Raw genomic sequence first — 23,579 nt, 5'->3', positions numbered from 1 at the left:
AAGTAGATCCCAGAATATATGCTTCTTTATGCCAAAATTCTGACGTTTCAAGAATATTAATATTTTACACATTCCTACATATATACATAGCATGCACAGCATGCACAACTCAGAGACAGCGTGGAATCTAAAAAAGTTTGAATGCACCCACAACAGAGTGGAGGATATAGATCTTTCTTGTTCTATATACTTCCTGGATATTGTTCAAAAACATACTTTGCCTGAGAGAAATGAGCAAAACCAAAATCAACATTTAAACTTAAGGAGTGCTATAGTTTGGACATAGCTGCCATCCTTTAAGACAGCTGCAGTAGCAGTTACACTTCCTTAACAGAACTGGAAAGTTTCAGGGAAATTATAAAGGTCCCAATCTGAAATAGAACATATTTCCTGGTTTGGAAATAATCTACTTTTCTAATATTTTATTTCATTCCTAAAATGAGTGACACCAAACTTTTCCAAAATTTAAGTTTACTGTAAATCTGGGAGAGAAGAAGCAGAAGGAGAGCTGTTTCTGAAATGAAACACTAATGTCCATGGTCCCCAGAGACCCTGCGTGGTTCTGCTGTCCTGGGACTATAGGAAAACTGGGATTCTACCAAAAAGATCATTTTGTAGGGCTCCTCAACTGCTGTTCCTTCAATTCTGAGTCAAACAGAAAAGTCCTGTTACCCAGGATCCCCAATCAATCCAGGTCTAAATAGTTGAGAAGCTGTTTCCAAAAACTGCCAAAGAGCTAAAGAAACTAAAGTTTTAACTGTTAGATACCCTGGGGGAAAAAATGGGTCAAATATCAGGACATCTGTTGTGCAACTATTTATCAAAGTAAGTCAAATTTACTTATATCTTGAGTATATTCAGATCAAGAGGTAGAACCCACCCCCTTTTTTCTTCTGGTTTCCTGTTATTGTTGCTGCAGCTGTATATTTCTTCTTCCATTTCACTTTGTGCTTTCAATAAAGAGCTAAGTTGTGACTCTTGGCTTAAAATTGTGTAATAATTGTGAATGTTGATTTTGAAGTACTTTACTACCTGAAGACCATTTTCAAAGTGACTGTTTCTTCTTAAGAAAGGAGGTAAGAATATATCTGTTCTACCTACATCATGTTCAGATTCCTCAAGTTCCAGGAATCTTTCTTGATTTGACAAATTGAATTTGCAGTGATTGATGAAAAAAATAAGCTGCCAATACTTGTCTCTCCTCAAAATATTCAAAATCTCTTTCTTCCAAGTTTTCAGTTTATTACTAGAGCAAGTTAAAGCTTTCTTCTCATGAGGATTTTTTCTGATCTACTGTAGAACCATGAAAATATGGGTAGGTTGCTAATATCCATATGTGATTGCTCTCATTTCCACTGCATTTTACTGACAATTTTTCTGGAAAATAAAAAAGTTAGTTTTAAAGCAAACAAAACATGCATACTTACTCACTACACAGTTTTTCAAGGAAAATGGTTAGATTTCCTTCTAGACTGTTCTTTTCTAACTTAATCTAGATAATTTCACAATCTTTAGTTTAGAATACAGATGACTAAAATGGTCAACAACTGAGAAACATTATTTTCTTCTTTCACAGTATAATTGAAAATACATCTCTCATTTGTCACAGTTATAGCATACATCTGCAAACACACATCCATGCACAGATATACATGTACATTATACAAATGAGAATATTTTCACATTAAAAATTTAATCATTCTAGGAAAAGATTTCTTTGTTATACTTTTCTTGGGGTTTGTTTGTTTGTTTTGTTTGGGGAGTTTTTTGTTTTAATATCTTCTTTGAATATCATCATACCTGCTGCATTTTGTTTGCTGTTCTCAAATTAAGCAGAAGTCATTTGCTGTGGAATGCTGTGGAATAAAATATTCCAAGCTCATGACTGGTTGAAAATAATGTCAAAAGGAACTTAGTAGTAATTTTTAGGGAAAAAAGTATTACGATGTATTTCCTCAGTGATCAGGAACGTGGGATTTGGAAAAGGAGTAACATTTGGAGTCTAGAGTTAAAAACATACCGCCTCCTCTTTGGTTACAGCTGAGCACTCAAAATCTTCTTTTTCTCTTTTTTTTTTTTTTTTATTTCCCCCTCATTCCTTCAACATCTATGACTTTTTTTTTCCTTCCAAATTATTCATCCAAGGGGAAAAATACAACTCTTTTTAAGTGTAATTACAGCTCGATCTCCTACTTCAAATGCTATCAGACATAGTATGACTTCTCCTAAAGAAGACAAACCCACTGAAATCATCATCCCTCTTGTCATTTAATATTTGTCTGGGTCCACATTAGCAGGAATACTGTGAGAAGGAATAATTTTATATCTTAATATTAACTAAAATATTCTGAAATTCCAATTCCATGTATATGAACCTCAAGTGCAATTCATATGATGAGGCTGTTCTGTGTAGTATCCGTGCAGCTGATAATTTGTTAGGTGCATAATACATGGTACCTATAGCTGATATAGATAGAGCTGTCAGAGTTAGGAATACTGAGCCATGAAATGATATAAACAGGTTGTTCTCTGACAGGCAGCTGCCTCTGGATCATGTTCAAACTGCATAGCCTAGGCTCTTCATTTTCATTTTGCAGGACATAAAGGGCATCAATCTAAACCCAGTAACATGATTCTTAGCACATGAATTAGAAGCCTGTAGTCTCAATATAATCAGTAGCAAAAAACAACATAACTGGTTCTTGAAGAGGCTTTGGTTGAAATTTACCACCCACTATAACAAACTACGTGTTGTTTGTTAACATCAGAAGCTGGGATGACTGAGACATCTTCCTCCTTCCCTCACAAGCCATTTTTCGTGAATGTTTTTCTCCTACCTGTTGTTACATGAAACACTCATCAGAGTTAAAAACATTAATTCAAACTCTTTACTAGTCTACCAGTGAAGAAAACTCTACAGCCTCCTCCTAAGGCATCTCTGAGATCCTGCAAAGAGTAGTTTGGTGTTTAAATTAGGAGACAGCCTCTCTCCGCTTACTGTAAGCCTCGGTGTCTCTGCAGAGTGATGGAGTGCCAGCATGCTGCACAGTGAGTTTCCCAAAGCAGGCCAGCAGGAGATAGGAGCAGAAGTGCAACCGAAAAAGGTCCCGACCCCAGGCTTCACAGCACTTCTCTTTATTCAGAAGGCAAAATCCTCTTCTCAGGGTGCAGTGCAGGAAAAGCAGGAGCATTAGTGGGGGGGGGGGTGCTCATGATTAGAGCACCCACCTGGGAAACAGGGGACCTGCAATGGTGACCACCTCATTCAGAGGGCATTTCAGCCAGTAACTTTGTTCTCCTGGAATGTGCCTTAAAAGTAAGTATGGAAATGCTGATGGGCCAGGCCACGGGAAAGAATGCCATGAGCTTGAGAGAGAAAGCCAGCGAGAAGCAACATCGTTCTCCGGTCTCTGTGGGAAAGCGGAAGCCCTGGGGTCTGCACACAATAACTGAAAAAAGCAAGTCAAGTAGCTTCTGACTGGTAAAAAAACCCACGATAGCTGGCAGTGATGGTAGCTGGCATGAGAAATGTGAGCCGGGGATATCGGGGAGCATAGGGCAGATTGTGATTGTGATTACAGAGCTCCAGGAGCTGGGGTAGAGGGTGAGTTTTGGCTTCCTTGGGTTCCCAGGTAGTGATGGAGTACTGCTTTGCACAGTAAAAGAGTGTTAAAAGAAGCTGTGCCCCCACAGACAGGGAAAGTTGTGTTTCCTCCCCCATCCTGAAAGACCTTGAGAAAGGTCTACAAACTCTTTCACACCACATCAGTAGCTTGCATGGGAATAAAATAAATTATGATGAGCCTTTACTCCAGTTATTCTCAAGGGTTTATGAAAAAAGGGGGAAACAGCCCTAAATCACTAAGTATACACAAACTAGATCCCGACCAAAATTACACATTTTGCTTACTTTCTTGAAAACGAGTTTTTCCCTGAATTGTATACATAGATTCCTGGATTAAAGAGAGATTTAAATAAGTGTAGGTAGTAGGGCAAATCTGTGGCTTCCCTATTACAGAGGAATAAGGTATCACAAAACACCTCCTACTCGCCTGCTGGGAGAACAAGAATACGTGAGGCAATTTTCCCCTTTCCCATGCACGTGGGCAGAGGGTGGGTTGGCAAGGGGAAAAAATAGGAGAAAGACTGATTGATACGCTACTGAAAAGGCAAAATAGACCAAATAGGACCAAAAAACTAATTAAATCAATGGTAAAGATAGACCAGTCTGCCCAGTGCATACAATAAGAACAGAAATAATCCATGAGATAATTCTTATCAGACAGTTACCAGAAGCTTTATTTAAAACTTTACTTTGTTAAATAAAACAAAACACTTCCATCTATTTAAAAATTATAAATGAGTTAAAAATTATTTGTTTATCCAGCCACTCCAAAAATAAAAATTTGTAATACATCACATGGACAAAATTACTCCAAAAATTTCCTTAAAGACCATGCTGGTGTCCAAAATTAATGTTAATCTGAGTAAAGTACTATACAGTGACACCAACGTTAGGCAGGATTTGTGTTGACTGATTTATGCCATCTGTTCAGGACTCAGATGTCACTTTCTTTAGCTCTCAAATAGGGAAAACAAAACCAAAACTTGCTCTTCTCAATCTCGATTAAGGTATTTGGTGAACTTAGTTGAATTTTCAACATTTACTGAACTGTTTCTTTGAAAAATAGCACCGATATTGTAATGTTCAGTTACACTTAAGCAAATAGCAGGCTCTGCAAGATAGCAATGTTTTAAAGAGAACGAAGGAATAAGTATTATAATTAGCAAATGTTTTGCTAACAGCTAGAAATGTACATCCACTCTGAGGACTTGTTGGAACATAAACTGCTTTTTTTCCTACATCTGGTATCCATAAAAAAAAAAAAAGGACCTAGCAACCAAACTTTACATATAGCATTTTAAAGAGGCAGTGCACAATAAATTACTCCCCTCTTCAAATAATACGGGAGCCTTTTCCTGAAACAAATAAATAGAACTAATAGACCAATGCTTATCTGAAGTGTCAACCAATTTAGATATAAAGCCACTATAGATTGTGGCTGACAGCAGTTTGAGTCTGGGATTATTGACAATCACAATTTGCAGACAAAATTCCCTTCTGGCTTAATTCCTTTTATTTCATTTAATTCCCCTGATTTCATTTGAGACGTTTCTTCTGAGAAAAGCCTGGTGCCCTCGCAGCCTTTCACTCACCGGGGACGGGGCGGGCCGGGGGAGGGGGGTGGGGGGGGAAGGAAACGATTCGTTGCCGCACCGCGTAAAGGGCACTTTCATCCTGCTCGGTGCCGTCCTCACCGCCCGAGGGAAGAGCCGAGCGGACCAGGCTCTGCGCCATCGCTCCCGACGCCGCTGCCCCGCGCGGGATCGGTGGAGCCGGGGTGGGGGCAGCGCCGCGGGGCCCGTCCCGCCGTCCCGCCGCCCGCCATCCCGCCGCGGCCGCTGGGGGGCAGCAGGGGGCGCGGAGACGCCGGGCCGGGCCGGGCCGGGCCGCGCCGGGGGTCGGGGATACCGTTTGGCGTCTCGCCCGCTGTCGGTATTGGCGAGTCCCCGTCAAGGCCAAGGAACGGCGAGTCCCGGGAGGGGGAGAGTTGTGGAGAGCGGGAAACGGCTGGGAGGTCGGCAGCGGGCAGCGTTTCGTAGTCACTCACTGCCGGCGGGTGACAGCCTTGGGCAGTCAAACGCCAGTCAAACGTCTGCTTCGCCAGGAAGGGCCCGTGCGCTCAGTAACAGCGCTGCTCCCTGACATCGCGCTACTTTCTATATCGAGAACAAAGAACTCTTACTTTCAAACAGTAATCTGGTAATGCTGCCGGAGTAATTAGTTGTTCAGTGTTAGGTCACAGGCCAGAAATCTCTCAAGAGTGGTGGGGCCGACAGAAGGCTCGTGGGGCCCCACCTGCGGATGGACCAAGGTCTGTACCCAAGATGGCAGCAGCCTGCGGTCCCGATGGTCCGTGAGGGACTGGCCAACAACTGGCCTGGGCCTGGCCTCCAGGAAAGCACCAGCTGGTACGGCAGATGCCACGGCCAACGTGAGCCCAGAGTGTGTTTTCATGGGCCAACCACATACTAGGCTCCGTGACAAGAAGGATGGCCAACAGGTTGAGGGGTTGAACCCCTCTACTTGACAGTGGTAGGCAGGAGCTGGCATATGACAGTGTTGGGGTCTCCCAGTTACAGGAGAAATTGGTCCATTGATGGGTGACCGAGGTGGTCAGGGCCTAAAACATACCCTACAAAAAAAAAGGATTAACAGACTGGGGTTTTGTGGTCTTGGGAAGAGGAGGCTAAGGAGGGACCTGGTGATTGCTTGTAACTAGAAGGGCCACTATGAAGATGACAGTGGTGCCAGATGATGTAAAGAGTGGGCAAATACTACACATTTAATCTTGGAAGGTTCAGTTTGGAGATTAGGGGAAAAAAAGTCAGGAGGGTTGTTCAAGACTAGAAATTGCCAATGACATCAAGGAATCTGTCTTTGGAGGGTTTCAGACATCAAAGCTGACCTGGGAGTGGGGTAAAAGCCCTGTTTCAGGTAGGAAGTTGGACTTGATGATCTCCAGAAACCTCTTCCTGCCAATGTTCACTGATTCCATGATTTGTGTGCTTGTCAAGTTTGACAGTTCTGGCTTTCCACACAAATTAAGAATATACAGAAAAGCACAAAAACATACTGGAATTTACCAATAAGTTTTTGTAATTTTGTTGTACAAAGTATACAGTACACCCATGGTTTATTACTGTTGCATATTACTGCTGGATGTCCCTGCATTTGTAAATGCATTTATAGCTGGGTGAATGAGATTAAGCATTCATTTGTTTGTATGATGGAAGAAAATTCCTTTGGCATAACCCTTAATACAGGAGTTATTGGCGTCCTGCAACTACTTATGAAATAAATTAGTTGACCTATTTTGAATCTCTTGGCTCAATAGGTATGGGTGGGATTTTTAAAGCACTTTAAATCGTAGTGTTAAAAAGACCATAACTTTGCTTTAGACACCACGTGCTGTTAAAAGATAACAATTCTGTGAAGTAGGTGTTATGTTATGCCTCCTGGTTGCAAGATGTAGATCTCTAAATATATACTGGGAGTGATCAAATAGTAAATCTGAATCTAGACAACACAGAAATTTTACCTCAGTATCACCAAGGACCAGCACTACTGATGAGAACTGTAATTATTAACTCCTGACTACAGAGCCTAATTTATCAAGATGCCATGTAAACCACAAAATTAATTCAATTTGTGATAATATACTTGACTATATTCAAGTGATCCCCTCCAGAAGCAGACATGAGTCTTGAACAACAAAAAGTTAATCTAGAAAATTCCACTTGAGTCCAGAAAGGTGTGTTTTTTCATGTTCTTCATCTTACAAAGCAAAATTGAGTCTTAGTTTCCTCAGAAACTGTAGCTTTAATCAAAAGTAGAAATTTGAAGCATTACTGTTGGCACCTACAACGAAAAATACCCAACTGCTGTATTTAGCAAGGAAGAAAACAGTAAGTAGGTGAAATCTTACATTTTTGCAAATGGTGTTTGACAGTGACTGTTAAAAATGTAGGGTGTTTTTGTCAACTCATTACTGATTGATCAGTAATGGTCAGTACATGAAAAGAGCATCCCAGGTTTGCTCATTTTAGCCAAGAAAAAATGTGCTTTTTTGTAAGATCCAAAAGTGTGAGAGTTCATGATTGAAGTAACAAAGATTTTATCTGAAAACTCTCTTATGATTCAACATGGACAAAACATACATTTCAAGTTGTTAATTAAAAAACACCTTCTAAATTAAATGTACAACTCAGAATATTTTTTTTCTCATTCTTCAAAAAGCTCATTTACATAAGTGACTTAACACAGCTTGCAATATTTGTTTCTTCAACATCAAGATACCTGCTGAAATTTTTTTTATAATTAGTGTCTCTGTGTCAGTTGGAATGACTGGAAGTAAAAACGAACTCTTCCTACATCAGATCTCATGCCAAATAATGCTTACTGTTGCATTCTCTATCATCTCTGTACTCTGAGTCCTCAGTTGGCTTCCGTCAGGAGTGCCATGACTTAGTCTGTTAAATTCATCCACGGAAAATCATGAATATCAGCTTTTCCTTAGGAAGCAGATATTGCCTACACAAGCTTCCATCAGGAGTGCCATGACTTAGTCTGTTAAATTCATCCACGGAAAATCATGAATATCAGCTTTTCCTTAGGAAGCAGATATTGCCTACACAAACTCCTTTTTCAATATGTAAGATAACTAAGCAAGAAACATGTACTAACACACTTCTAAGAGGTGAAGAATTGCCTAAGAAGGGAATTCCTTACCCATGGATGTGATGCCAGTTCTCAATCCTCTCTGAAAGCAGAGTGGTAATAGAAAAAAGTAGTATGTCTGAATGAGATTTGTTTTCACCTTAATGACCTTAATACTGTTCTACAACCTGTACTGAAGCACAAAAAAACCCCCAAAAACCACAAAAGCCCCAGATTTTATTCAAGCACTATTAGTGATGTTAAGTATTTTTGAGGAAAGACAAAACCTTTCATGTTGCCAACATAAATGGTGATGTATGGGAATATGTGAGAGCACAGAGTAGCATCAGAGAACAACAATAGAGGGTGGAAGGGTTGTGGTCCCATCCACACAGCCTCTGCTATGAGCCAGGGGGTGTTTTTTCCTTTGCGGATGGTGGGCTCCATCCCCCTCAAACCTTTAGGAGCCTTGGTAAAAACTTTATCAGTCTTACTTCCCTCCTGTGCTAAGTGCTGACAGTGCACGTGCTAGCAGCCAGCCTGGCACAGCAACACAGGGGAATGAGATATAAACACCAGGGCAGGTGTGTACCGTCCTCCATGGGGATTTCACTGGCTGTGTCCCATGTCACAGAGACAGGCATATGGCAGCTCAATCTAAACGTGAAAAAAGGAGCATAGTAAAAAGTTATCAAGCCCTTTACAGAATAAAGGCCATTTTTTGTGTTTTCCAACATAAAACAACTGAATGCTCTCATTTTGTTAGTGTTGTGATAATGAATAACTGGTAGTGTTTGTGCTTTGTACTGATTTGTTTTATCCAGCCTCTCGTGTGGATATGCATTTGCATGTATGCACAAGTTGACTGCATAGTTTTCTAAGATCCATATAGTGTTACACCTAACACACATTAGAACCGCCAGTAGAGTGAATGATCTCCAAAACTGTATCTGGTTTTGTTTCAGAAGAAAATGTGATTTGTTTCCTTTTTTTTTTTTTTTTTTTAAAGCTGACAAATGAGCTAACATTTACGTTGTGTGAATGATAAGGAGATGAGGGCTCAGGAGTGAACCTTTTGAGATTTTAAGATTTCCACAAGCATCCGAAAACAAATTCAAGTAAGGTTTAACAGTTTATAGGGACCTTTTTTTTTCAGCTTTTCAAGATGGTAAGGAAATACCAACACATGAATGATCAAATTAACACATAACTTTTATAACGGAGAATAGAGTTGAGCACTTCTGGAATTAAATACAGCTGACCTGTAAGTAGCCTTAGATGGGGTACTTTTAATGATGTTTGGACAGAGATCACTTTCCCAGTTTCATCAAGTGGGAATTCTTGCTATTAATAATGCTGGGTTCTACTTTTTCTATATGAGAGTGTTTTTGAGGCAAGTCCATAAACAGCGTGGTTTTATTTTAGAAATGTTTCAGTGGTTACTTAATAATTGCAACATCCAGTCATACATTAAACTTTGAACAGCTTTCTGATAATCAAAGGGTTATTCTTCATATTTCAGAATGTGCCAAAGGCCTTATGTTTAAAGTTTGAGAAATTAATGAAACAAATACCACCTTACAGGTTTACTAAAAACAATATATGCATAAAAAGATGGAAGAAATTAGGTTTCATGGGAAGTATAATGTTGGATCTCTTCGGAATATAAAGAGAATATAATTTTTGAATGGTAGAAATAATTTTACAGACCGTATTATGTATTAAGACAGGAAAGTGGTGCTTATGAAAATTAACGAAACAGTCCTTATTCATTATGTGGATGAAGTGGTAATTAAGAAAGGAATTCTAGAAAAAGACATATTTGGAGAAATTATCTCAGCTAAATTTAACATTGCATTGTTAATTGTGTAAATAAAACAAAGCTAATACCCCCACTTTATCCCAGCCACATAGAGAACACAATTAAACTCCATACATTATATGCATTACTTTCAAAACAGCTGGAAATAGTACCAGCACATATTGCTTTTTAAAATTAAAACTGGAAGACAAACTATTCTTTCCATCAATAGGTTACTTTGCATGTTAAATTAATCTCTAAATTAATAAATTCAGGTTTCATTTGAAAGCTCAATAAAGTTTTCAGATTTTTTACACTTAAAATTTCAGGTGTATGCAACTGATGAAGCTTTGGTCCATAGTGATTTTTAGGGTAAAATTCCTCTCAGCAGATTTTAGGCATCAGTCATGTAAACAATTGCATCTGAGCTAGTCATCCTAGGCTCTCCTTGTAATCAAAGGAGAGCATTTTTGGTGTACAATTAATCTGGCCAGCTTTAGGTTTCTTTATTAATAATGTGATACATTACACAAAGAATCACCTTTTTCTTTCCACTGATTGTCAAAGAAATGACTGGCACCCTTCCTACCTACCGTTTGTCACCCAGTCATCCTTTAGAGCTTTGCCTTGCATTTAAATATAATCAGTAGAGTAGATTTTGCCTGCATTTCTAGAAAGCTAGATTTACTGGATTATGTATTTTGACATGTAACAGTTACACCATCATTTGAGCTAAGTCTATCAGAGCCTAAATTACAGTGAAAATACACCAGCAGTAATTTTATCTACAGTACCTTGGATTACTGAATATTAGCTTTTTTCATTTTTTATTTGGCTTGCGTGGTTTGTTTTCCTCTGTGATTTTTAACAGTTGTTCTGAAATATTTACAGATATTGTAAAATTGTTTCTATGGATGTCTGTATGTATCAAGTGGAAATGTTCGTCACTTCAAGAGAATGAATCCATGCATGAAACCCAAAATTCATACAGAAATAGCTCAACAGGAAGATCTGCCTATGTAACTGGAACTGTGGTATATGAACTAGCATTTGAGAGTGTGTTGAACTAAATATTGAGTTGGGAAGGACATAGTGTAACAAGAGCATGTTCCAAAGCTGCATTTACCTGGTGCTCCTCTGTGCTTGGAAGATGTCATCATTACCTCTAAAACATACATATAAAACCAGTGCAGCACTCACAGTTTGTAATTTTAAGGTACATTGGATCAGTATAACTGACAGAGATACCAGTTTACAGAATTTTACCTCATAATTTTATCTTGTAGGCAAAGCTAGAAAATACGAGCAAAGCTATCATAAACTGTTAAGGTAAAGAAGGGTTATATGTATTTATGAGAGCTTTTGTGAACAGTCAGCATTAACTTGTACATCAGTGAAATACAAGTCCTTGTAGAAAAAAAAAAGCCTGAAAATTAAAAATGTATCAGAAGATTTTGTTTTGTGTAAATGTGAAGTTATATTAAGGCATCTACTTCACCAAAACCTAAAAAAAACCCCAAAACAACTAGTAAAATGCATTTTGAATTAAAAAAAAAAAAGTGGTTAATGTCACCTGACTTTCTAAGAGAACTAATTTTAAACAGATAATATAGACCTATTTCCATGTTTCTACAGCAGTATGGAGGGAAGAGAGAAATCTAACTTTACAAATTAAATATCTATTGGCCTGATGACTAGGGAAACTCTCAGAGGCAGTTGTACCAGATGATCATTGTAGGTCCCTTCCAACTGAAATATTCTATTCTATTCTCACATTATTCCCTTTTCTACTGTCTCCTCACTGCTGTTTCCATGTCTGAGGTTCTGACTGCATTGTCTTGCTCTGCTCTTCTGTTTTATCCATTTTACAACAGAATTATTTCAACAAAATCTCAAACCCAGGCTTCCAGGCACAAAAGGTTCAGATAAACATTCATCTTTTGAATGATTTTTTCTGGCCCTTCACATTTTTAGGAGACTCACTAATCATCATCTGCTACCCACTAATTTCAGTCTTTGTTTTACAATACATCCATTCTGTTAATATTTCCCCTGGTAGATAAACCTGCAATATTGGGTGATCACAGCCTGAAATCTACTATATAGATAGTCATAGCAGGCATGGAGTGATCCATCACATGGCAATTTGAAACAATTATTAATACAGTATTAATATTTTCATAGATAAATAAATATCTTCTGAAGACTGAACCTTTAATTTCCCACCCTTGCAGCTCTAAAATTTTCAGTAGCACTGTCATCTTCAACTGACATCTTTATCAAAATATTGCCAATAGAAATTTTCAGAAAACTATTATTTAACTTACTAGCTTTTCTATTTTTAGAAAGTAAAATTATAGAACTGACAAAGTATGTGCAGTGACTGTTGCTATGTCTGTTTGGAAAAGTCATTTCATTTTGGCTGGCTTTGCACCCACTTACTTCACTTACCCTAAAATTTCTGTCTGTCTCAAACAAATGGTTGTCCAGAAACCAAAACTACATGAATTAGTTTTACTCCACTTCATACTGCTTCAAATTTACACAGTGGCAGTAATAAATAGTTTTGGCTGAGGAACTGACACACTAATATCATATGTATGTTTTAAGGATGCTTGAACTCATTAGAGAAAGTATTGTGTATATGACATTACAGACAAAACTTTGCCAACCAAAACTAAATTCCAGTTGAATTTTTTGTTAGCTATTCCTTTCCAATAAGTAGAAGAGAGATCCCAGATATTATAGATTGAAAAAGCTACTGAATCCTTATATAAACATTGAGTAAGATGAAATCCTGCTTTGTGAGTTAGAATCTCAGCCTTTGAACAGCACTGACAGTGGCAGCTCATCTGAATCAGATTCTTCAGAAACCCATGATGAGCTAAAACTCCTGATTCTTGGTTTCCAGCCAAAAATTGCGCTACTGAAAATACAGTGTTGAAAATATAGATCCACTGTCAAACATGTCTGTTCCGTGTATTTGATTACTTTTTTCCTAAAGTATAGAATTTGATGAATGCAACCACTTGTGAGTACTTTAACATATTTTAGGTATTTTGTGATATTTTGTGACATAGAATAGCTAAGACAAGTAATATGTTGTACATCATTAACCAAAGTAATTGATTATTCTGAATATCTTAAGAATATAGCTATCTAGAATGCAATGTAATGTAATATATGGAATTTTTTTCTTCATACCACTAATTAATAAAGCTGGTCTTTTTTATGTGTTTTAAGGGGGACTTTCTACATAACTCCACTGCTGTTCTTTTGGGGGGCTGGTTTTGGTTTTATATTGAAATAGTGACTAGTATGAAAGGTTGCTGTTTCCCTCCATTTTTTTCTAGCATGCCGTTGGAGGAAGGAAGTGGAGCTAAAAACAGGCTTGGAAGGAACCCTAAAATATTCAGGGGGCAGCTGGAAGGTATTGGTATTTTTCTTTTAGCTCTACTTCTCAGCTCCTAGCATGGAGAAGTTTTATTACACAACAGATACAAATGCCATAATAACTAAGGAAATTAAGGAACCAGAACTGTTAAAATGCTATCCCCTGAATCATGCCTGGACCCTGTTGCTATGTCTATAGTACTAATATACTAATATGTCTATAGTACTAATATACTAATATGTCTATAGTACTAATATGGGTGAGGGCATATAGCAAATGCTCGAGTGCTACTAGCGTGCGATCTCCCGTGTGATGTGATTTGTTAGCACATAAGCTCCTATGCTTTTGGTCCTTGCTAACTAAGTTCTGTGAGACAGAGTTCAGGTGGTGTCTAGGAAATACCACTGGACAGAGACTGTTCTCTCCTAGGCAGTAAGCATGAGGCTATGTTGGGTGGGAATGAGAAATGATTTTAGCTTTATTGGTGTGTTTGCCACTGCCATCAGGGCCAGCAGACCAGCCATTGTCCTTTTTATTTATTCATATAGGTGCAGGGTCAGGGTTTGCCCTAGATGATTGTTAGCCAGAGGATAACCAAATAAAAGAGCGTTGCTTTAATGGGAGTGCTTGTGACCTGCTCGTTATCTGCTTTTAAGGTTGCAGACAAGCCTAAAAGAGGAAAAAAGTTTGTCCTAGCACAGGAGAAGGATAAACTGCTCAGTGAAAGAATTGGAAACAAAGTTACAAAAGCCATTTAGAAAAAAATAAAATAAAATAAAAGGCAAATTTAGATTATGGCTTGAAATAACTCCTTAAAGTCTGCTGATGGTTGTCCATAAGGATTTCCTAATGTGTATGTTTGCCATAAAAACTGAGGAGACAATTCAGCTACAGCCCATCCCAGAGTATTGCCTTTTGGAATCAGTTCCAAGCTTTCCCAGGGATGGGAAAACACTACCATTTCTCCAAAGCCTCCACAGTGCTGTAGCCTTGAGCAATTTTATTTCCCTTTGGTACAAATGTATCCTTTCTTTTTTTTTTCTTTTTTTTTTTTTCATCTGTTATTATTCTCAGCCTGACTTTTCCTGCTGTTCAGAGCAAATTCATCAAGTAGACATCATCCTACTTTCAGGAAGGTTGTTTGATTCCTACTGTATTATTTATTTGCACGCTTCTTCTAGCTTAAATGACCTTCCAGTTAACAAGATGTTTTCAGAACTTCTATAATGTTTTATGAATGTACCTAAAGAAGTATTTTTATATATATATATATATGTATGTGGTATGTATACACGCACACAGATCCCCCAAACTGACATTCTTAAACTTTTGTTTAAATCTTCATAGCCTGAAGTATGAAGAAGGTGTGCCAAGCAAGGGGCTGCCTTGAATATACCACAGCTTCTTCTCTACTCATCCGAAGGGCTATAATTGCTGTCATCCAATTAGGAAGCAGCTGGATTATACACCTGGATCCACTAGCTGGGAAATGTTCCTAGGTTCCTCAATTTAGACAAGTTCTTTATGTTAATAATACAAATGATGTTAATAATATGGGTGAAAAATTGGACGGTTTAGAACGTTTTGTCTCTTCCTGCACGCCTTTTGTCATTTTTTTGATCCATTGCCATTGTGGTAACAGATGGTAAAGAATGACAGTATAAACATTAATTTTAATACTAACTATTAAACTTTAATAGCTCTAATGATGTTACGGTTCTTCACTGAGCACCGGAACTAATGAAATCTGAAAAAGAAATCAGTTCACCTATTAGATATCTTACACCTAAATGCGCTGAGTTTGCTGAAGCAATCTTTCTAGAACAAGTGTTTAAGTTTCCTGGATAGTCAATAGTAAGAGTTTGTTTCATGTAAAGGCCTCGAGAGGGTGATTCTGCCTGCTTCAATTTAACAAGCAAACTTAAGCTAATTGGATTTCCTTATGGTATCTTCAAAAAATCTAGCCTTCCTCATTGACTGCACGAGGAACTCAGGTGCCCTGAGAGCAGTTCAGTAGCTTACAGGATGGGATTAATCATACCTAATTTAAACTGTTTAAAAGCTGATTGTCTAGTCTAAGCTTATTGCTTACATTTCAGCTATGATCAACAGCAGAGGTAAGTCTTCCCAGGGATAATTCACCTCATCCTATGGAGATGCCTGTTAGCTCCACTGACTATAGGTACCCTACTGTGAAATAAAAGGTTGTCAGGGAATGAGCTCAAACACTGGATACCTACTTACTCATGCTATTTAATTGCTTACCATCTTCCTGGAAGTGCCTTGGATTGTTACAAGTGGTTTTCCAAATGTTTCCCAGCCAAATCCACTGTATAAGATGTGGATGGAATTACTGATATTAAAGTTGTTCAGCGGGCACGAGAATTCATTAAAATCTGCAGCAGAACTCTGTCCATCTTTATTAGACACCTTACACCGGAGTTTCACGTGTTTGTAGAAGGAGTCCTTCTCAAACAAGTACCAAAGTTTCCTGCAGAGCCAATAGTGTTAATAGTGTTAATGCTTGTCAGTGCTATTCCCTTTCAGGGCCAAGGGCTTGGCCCTAGCCCTGTTTCATTCAGCACTATACACACAGCCTATATGACTGGGGTAAATAACTAACTTTCAGATGGCCAGTGCTGCTGAGGTAACTTTTATCTAAGCTGTAGGTGGAAACAAGATGTCTCAGTCAGGTAAACTGAATTCTCTTACTGACAACTTTGTACCTGGCAGTGAATCGGGAGCCCTTACCAAAGCTGTTTGTTTGTTTTGTTCAGGTTTTTTTTTTTTCCCCAGTGGTACATACATCTCCAGTTATGCAGCTCTTTCCCCTCTGCATTCCCTGGCCTTTGTAACAGCCTGAGTTCATGTGGAAGCCTTTCTTTTACTTAGATTAATATGGTCTTCTCTTCCAAAGTACCTACTTTTATGAAAACCATAAGAACTTAGATATTACTCATACTTCCATCTCTCTGTCAGAAGTGACTGACATTAAGCGGTGAGGGACTGAAATTAAGTTAGTCACATATACACCACCGTACCCATGCAGTGAGTGTTGCCACAGGAGTCTTGTTTCCTTAGGGGATCATCTGAAGACTTTTTACTGATAATCAGTAAAGGCAATGGCAATGTAATGTCCTGCTAAGTATTACAACTGTTTTACTGCGATGGTATAAATACCCTTGTTCATTTTGGAAACTTTAAAAAATGTTATAGATGTAACTATTAAGTGACAGTAGTCAAGAACCTATGGCCTTTCATTGGGAATGATGACTTACTTTCTGGCATTATCTCTTTATTGATAGCCATTTTCAGATATTTGTGAAGAAATACGTGTTCTTTCAGGATGCCTACAGGTTTTATGAGAATGAATGCACAGTTGGCCTGATAATAATTTATTATCATGTATTGGAATAATAAAGCATGTTAAACATACAGAAGGGTATCAGACATTATATAAAAAAATTTTCCAAAAGTTATCATCATCCACCTCCATCTGTAGAGTCACAGGACTAGTCATTCTGAAGGTTTTCTACATATATTCACTTAGGTTGAGTGTTTGCAAACTATCACAAGGGAGAGCCCAGCAGGCTGATAATAGACTCAAACAGCAGTATTTTTTTTCCAAGAGTTACAGCAAAATGAAAGCTTCATAAGTATAGTTGTTTCACATATCACAAAACACACAAAACCCCTGAAATGTGCTTTTCTACCAGCTTATCACGCTGTGAGGTTAGTGACTCTCTTTGAGACCTTTCAACTTCAGCTAGTGTCATTTTTACCATTTCATAAGACCAAAGGCCAAAAATGTTGTAACCAGCTGAAGCAGCAATACCCTAACATAAACAGAATGGAAAAGAATTTTTTTGTTTCCGTTCCTTCCCATAAAACTTCTGTCTAAAAAAAAATTAATTTTAAATTCTCTTACCTTCAGTTTCATGGTTTCTTCTATGCTGTCATTTATGTCTGGAAGAAATTAATGTATATCACTGAAATGTTTCTTTAAAACAAACTTTTATGCCTTTCAGCAGAAATCCATGTTATAAACAAATTTAAAATAAGATGCACACCAATTTTAATTGTGGTCTTTAGACTGGACAGCTGGGAAATTTTCTGTTTGGACTGTGTTATGTGTCTAATTGAACTGCTTTCTGAGCAATGCAGATTGTGGTGAAAGGTGCCTTCCAGCAAGATGGCATTTCTAATTGACTCATCTGAACTGTAGCACTATTGCTGTCTTTCATTTGATTGGGTCATGGTGAGTACATCATGATGTTTATGATCTTTAGGGAGGGTGGATCACCTTCCTAAATTTAGGATGTTATGAATTATGGGCTACAAAAGTGTCATTTACATACAACCACCCAATCGAATTTCTTCCTGACATGGTCTATTACTACAAAGACATTAGAGATGCTATTTTAAGTCACATGTGCAAGCTGCCTGGAGACCATAATCAGGTTGAATAATCAGGTGGCATGGCAAATTTGGACTGTTGTATGGTACATTGAGTCCACTGTCTTTGTATTCAACTCTAATATTTTTTACTTACTAAGGAAATAAAATCTTTCTCTTCACTTGCATTTAAATTTAGTTAATCTAGAAAAGTAGGTATACAGTTGCACTGAACTCTTGTCAGTTATGTGCAAGCATCAGATATAGGATAAAACCTTGTAACTAGCTCTTCTAAGCATTATTATAATGCATCTGCTCTTATTTCAGGGCCTTGAATAAAGATAAAATGAAGTCTGTGTTGCTAATGGTTTGTTGGTTTGTGGCTCATTTGCTAGTTCTCCCTTTCCAAAATATTGCTTGCATATTTTGTAGTCCATGATTATGCAGAAACAAAACCACAGATGTTTATATTACTGAGGTTTCCCTCTTCTAACTGCATACTCTCTTAAGCACGTCCCATGAAAAATCCATCTTACCCATTCATTTCATAATCATGTTAGAGATCTTCCGGAAGCAGCATTTTATGGTCTTTTTTTGTGATTCTCCTCAGTCTCTTTGCCTTCCATTCTTCATTTCTTTCTTTCCTTCATGTCTCCTCCTATCTCATTGGCATGTCTGACTGCTGGCAGCACTGTCAAGTTATCCATGCTCTTCTGCTGCTGCGGTTCAGATTCATTGTACAATCACTAGAGTGATTATCCAGTGGGCAAACCTTGGCTTGATGTTCCTCACAATGTCAAACTACTCCCCAGTGGCACAGTCATACCAATGGTAGATACTTTAGAACAAAAAAGTTTTGTTGTCATTCTCCAAAAATACAATATGAAGACATACTAAATCTGCAACCTTAAAATGATGTTCTGCTTCAAGAACCAGTGAAGGAAAGGCTAATTATTCCAGATGTCTTCTATGATTCTTGGGGAAAAAGGTAACAGGAAGGGATTTCAAGTTACAATGACAGCAAAAGGAAGCTTGCTTTATCAAATAATTTCAGAACGCATGGATCTCTTACTGCGTTAAGAAAGTGTATTTCATCACTGTCCAGAAACCGGCTAGAGTGAGAATAATGATAGAGCAACTGCTATGCTGTTGCATTATTCAAGGGGCTTGAGATAATACTGAGTGTATTTAACCAGACTTTTCTTGTAATTTATTGTTTGCTAAGGACACAGCCATATACTTTTAAACATTTAGATAAATATTGTTTTTCAATATAAATATTATTGTTCTTTCCCTTAAAGCACTATTGTTCTCTTCAGTTTCAAAATAATCTTGTAATATATTTTTCTTTCTCTAGCCTGAACAGCATAGCTGAAACAAAGAAATGAAAGGAAGTAGAAGTGGGGGCGAAAGGACAAGCTTGTCAGGACCACAGCTATCCTCATCTGATGTTAAGATTGCAGGTTAGTCACATGCCAAATTTTTCATAATACTGTCCATGGTAATTATAAACAGTATCTTCTTTTAATGAGAATGAGGTTCCAAACCTCTGTCATTTTTTTCAGTCTGAACAATTTCTACCAAGTTATGTCATATCACATCTTCACAATCATTCAAGTTACACAGCTACGTATTTCTTTATTTTGAGAGGAGCTGTCTGCTCACATCAACCTTCTCCACAACTGATCATAAAACTAACAATGGTAGGGCACCAGAAGATCATAATTTCTGCCTCTGCTCCTGTCTGGTAACATACCTTGAGCCTCTTTTATCTTCTTTCTACAGAAACATCCTGTCTGTGTAGTCCTAGACTGAAACTGCAGAGGTATACTTTGACACAATTCAAGGTTCCTCTTCAAACTTTTAAAGCTGTACAGTTTTCTCACTTCAGTTTGAAGCTCTTCAAAATTGTTCTATATTCAGACAGTAAGTACACTGATGTAGCGGTAATAATCCTGTTGTTTCAAACTCTAGAGACATAAAACCTGAAGAAAAATTGAGTGAAATGGAAATGTAGACACTAAGGAACTTGGAAGTTGTATCATATTTAGTCAGAGTTCAGATCAAATATAGTATATTACATGCAAAAGCATGCAACAGTGTTGTTCGACAGGTGTCTGGGAGGAGTTTGAAGATCGATGATAAATCAGTTATTGTGAATGCCTACATACAGTGTTAACCTTTTGGGAACAAAGTGTGATCAAAGGTACTTGTGGTTTGCAGGTCTGAAAGCTACTTTTTGTAGATTTGATCTTGGTGGTTGATATACAGATATATGAACACATGCTATTTTGAGTGGAAAACAAAACAAAACATCTTGCCAGTATGTAGTAAATACATCTCATGTAGTTTTAGGTATCTACAATATGTAAAATTAAGCTAGTCAGGGTAGACTTCCTTTATACTTACAAGGCACTTTCAGGAATTTTTTTAGGGACTTCAGTATTTAAACATCCTCTCTAGAAGAAATTGTTCTTCTCTACTGTGTAAAAAGGTACTAGATCAAGTGTAGACACCTACAGTTCACATATATGTATTTAATAAGGTGAATCCCAGCAACAGTCTTGGAGCTGACTTCACCTGTGGCTAACAAAGGTCTTGACTAATCTTATAGTGGCTGACGACCTGATAGTAACTAAACACTGGAATTGTTTCTCAGTTAGTGACTGATGAGGAAATGGGTTGGATTTCATATTAACTCTTCGGCTATTTTTTTGTGCAGGAAACATTTAACAGGTGGGTTTTTGTTTTGGGGGTTTTTGGTTTGGTTTTTTTTTTTTTTCTAGTTTGCAATATGAACATAGGTAGATAGTCCTTATTAAAAAACAAATCTGGCATGTATACAGCAAATTCACTTCACAAGAATATTAGAAGGTAGAGATAAACACTGTGGATTTTAGAAAAAACTTAAGATGAATTCTGCACAGGGTGGAAAAACATCAAGCTAAAAAATACTGGAATTTACCCAAAAATCAGTATGTATTAATGTTAACAAAAGGAACCATTCTGCAAAACCCACAGACCATAGTACTTCCCAATTTGTGCAGTAGGATGAAAAATTGGCAGTATAGAATTCATTGAGTATTCAAGATCCACAAAATAACTTTACATGGTAAAACTTAACATCTTCGTATCTAACTATTAAATGTGTGAAACAGTATTGAATGTACTAAGCTAGGCTCCCTTGGTGTCGATCAGAAGGACCTATGCTCCTATGAATGAGCTAAACTATCTTATACATTGAGGGGACATTTAGGCAACAGAAGTGGAGGTATCTCATACCAGCACTGTTCAGTTATGTGATAGTTCTTTCCTTTTCTTTTTTTTTTTTTTTTTCTCTCCAGAAAGCTGATTATACTCTTATTAGACTTAAGAACACAAGTCTCTCACTCTGTCTAGTCTTTCACCACTGACTAGTATAATAATTTAGCATTAGCAAAAGGCAGGAACCAGCAACCATATTGAATGATAAAAATCATGCTTGCGTGATTTCTGTTAAATGTAATGTCATCCATGTAAGCATTCTTCTGGCATGTAGCTGTGGAGACACCTTGTTTATTAGTCTTAAATGGCTGTAGATAAGACAGTTGACTAAATTATTTGCTCTGAACTTCAGCATTTTCAGGCTTCAGCTACAGGAGCACATCTGGCAGCAAAATGAAGATGCATTTTTGGACATCACCTTCATGTCTGATGGTGCTTGCAAGAACTCTATTTCATTATGTCCTGTTCCAAGCTGCTAAAGATAGGATCTTCATGTCGGACATGCAGATTCCTTTCTGTCAAGCTTGGCTCTGAGAGGCCCCATGTTGTCTTTTGTACCAAACAAAAATGTAACATGCCAGAAGCTAACATTAACAGAATACATGATGGGGATACTTATAACCAACTCAACACTAACCACGCTAAAACTTCAGGAAAGTACTCATTATTAAGAGCCCTCCAGAATTCCAGCCTGGCTGTAGCTTGGAGATGGTAAGCCCTGAGGTACTAAGGCTATGCAGTTCCCCATGCTCTGAAGCTTGAGAGGTTAATTTGTTTGTCCACTTATTTATCCACAAGTAGAGATGACTCTGGCACTCCTATTTTCAGTTTCTGTTGAACAAACATCAAGAGAAGACAGTAACATGCTTTGTGAGTGCCATTCCACAACTTAAATGCTAAATATGAACTAGAATCTGGTTTGCCATCAGTTTTTACCAAGTACTTTAATAATGATCACACCATATTAGATAAGGTAAATGTGAACTTATGCTTGCATATCTTAACTTATATTTCAAATCAAAAATAAAGAAATAGAGTTACACACAAGAAATAAAAGCAAAATTTCCTCTCTATTTGAGCTTGCTGATTCTCAGGTATTTTTAATATTGATGCATAAGCCATTTGTTCTATTTCATCCATACAAAAAGGGGATGGTTTCTAAATGATACCAGAGTCATTCAAGAGCAACTTAGAGAACTACACATATTTTCATATTATATCAGCATTTGGGCATCTACATTATGCCTTCAGTTTATCAATCAGCTTCTCATGGCTGAAGATGTGAATCTGGCCATTTGCCTTTCATTTTAATTGGATGTCTTTGCACAGAAACAAGATCTGGTTGCCAGTCAGGATACTTATATTAATATAAGTAATTTTGCTGCATAGGTTAACATTGTAAGGATTTATATGTAGCATCCAATATCTGATTGTATACAATGCTTGAAGTGTTTGAGAGCTATTCTTTTATTCTCTACCCATTTCCAGCTAGGTATGTATAAGGACAGAGTATTCAAGCAGGCTCTTTAGCATGTCTGGGAAGCTCAGCCCTAAATGGCAGTCTCCAGTATCATAATCAGCAGCTTTCTCCTATTTTTCCATTTCAGTGTTTATACGTTTTGAGCTATTATCAAATTAGATGTATCATATCTAATTATACATATGCATACCTATCTTTGCTATCAATTAAACAATCATTTAGAAGAGATGAGACATCAATACAAAAAAAAAAAGATACAAATTCATAGAACTGCAAAGATGTAACATCAGTCAAAACCTGAAATCATACTGTTAAAAAATACAAGTACAAAGTCAAAATACAGTCCCATAAAACCAAATCAAAGCATTGATGCAAAGTATTAAGAAGTAATATTATTTTCTCATTCATGTCTTACAGCATATAGGGCTGCAAGTTTTCTTCTGCATCCAGGAAAGTGAAAACTTTTAAAAATGAAAGTTGAACTATCATACGATTATGATATCATAAGAGGCACCTAAAAAACCTCCCACAAAAATGATCTGCATGTAATCAAATACTGAGATAGCACACTACACAAATTTCAAATTCAGTTCTACTTAGCAGCAATACACTATTGGAGAACAGTTAATTCTCAAAACCATGGACTGATACGTGGCGAATTCAGAGAAAAGCCATAAGTAAGCTCATACAGCAACTTCCATACATTTCAAGGAAGCAGGTAAACCAGAGATTTTTATGTAAAAGAAGTTGCAGAAACAAGGAAAGTAAGTCGTAGATGTGGGAAATTAAAACATGTATCTGAAAATTTAGTGTTGAAAACGTTGAAAAGTACAGAATTGTTCATACTAAAAAATTCAAGTATTTCAAAATAAACAAGATTAAGATACCAGGAAAGGTAGCGGCATCAACAAAAAGGGCTAATGGTGTTGAGACAGATCCTATTTGTTGATGTAAAGAAAGATGG

At 37.5% G+C, this 23,579-nt stretch overlaps 1 long non-coding RNA gene across 1 annotated transcript; it reads left to right on the top strand.

Moving 5' to 3' along the window:
- The first annotated feature begins 971 nt into the window (after positions 1 to 971).
- LOC142600150 (uncharacterized) lies at positions 972 to 19,326 on the top strand. Its single transcript, XR_012833606.1, has 3 exons — positions 972 to 1,076; positions 13,436 to 13,512; positions 19,229 to 19,326. It is a non-coding gene; the product is annotated as an uncharacterized LOC142600150 (long non-coding RNA).
- The last annotated feature ends 4,253 nt before the right edge of the window (positions 19,327 to 23,579 follow it).

This window comes from Balearica regulorum, chromosome 1 (genome assembly GCF_011004875.1).
Source record: "Balearica regulorum gibbericeps isolate bBalReg1 chromosome 1, bBalReg1.pri, whole genome shotgun sequence".
Taxonomy (NCBI): Eukaryota; Metazoa; Chordata; class Aves; order Gruiformes; family Gruidae; genus Balearica; species Balearica regulorum.
Note: the sequence above shows the minus strand (reverse complement) of the source record. Positions and strands in the feature narration are given on the sequence as shown.